Consider the following 531-nt stretch of genomic DNA (forward strand, 5'->3'; position numbering starts at 1 on the left):
TGTATGAGATGGGGGGGTTGGGGCATTGGGGGAGGGGAGCTGTAGAATGAGCAAACATCCCCAGTCGTTGATGGAGGGCAATCAATAAAATACATCAACCGATTGATCTCCCCGTCTCACACCCTCCCAGTTAGGCCTACGGGCTGTGAAAGGAGGGGGGGGGGAGATAGGGGGGAGGGGAGAGGGTGATTGGGGGGTGGAGGATAGGGGGAGGGGGTGGTTGGTGGGTGGGGGGGGGATAGTTGGTGGTGGGGGGGATAGTTGGGGTGGGTGATTGGGGAGAGGGAGGGGGAGGGGGGGTTAGGGGTGGGGGAGAGGGGTGAATGGGGGTGGGGGAAGGGGGTAGTTTGGGGTGGATGATTGGGGGAGAGGGTGGGGGAAAGCAGATGATGGTGGGGCATGGGAAGGGGATGAGGGAGAAGGCGGGGGAGGGGGAGGCAATGATGGGTAAGCAGGTTAGAGAGAGGTGATAGTGGGGGTGGGGCAGGAAAGTGTTAGGTAGAGAAGGGGAGGGGAAGTGATGGGTAAATA

Source organism: Penaeus monodon, chromosome 21, assembly GCF_015228065.2.
Source record: "Penaeus monodon isolate SGIC_2016 chromosome 21, NSTDA_Pmon_1, whole genome shotgun sequence".
NCBI classification, from domain to species: Eukaryota; Metazoa; Arthropoda; class Malacostraca; order Decapoda; family Penaeidae; genus Penaeus; species Penaeus monodon.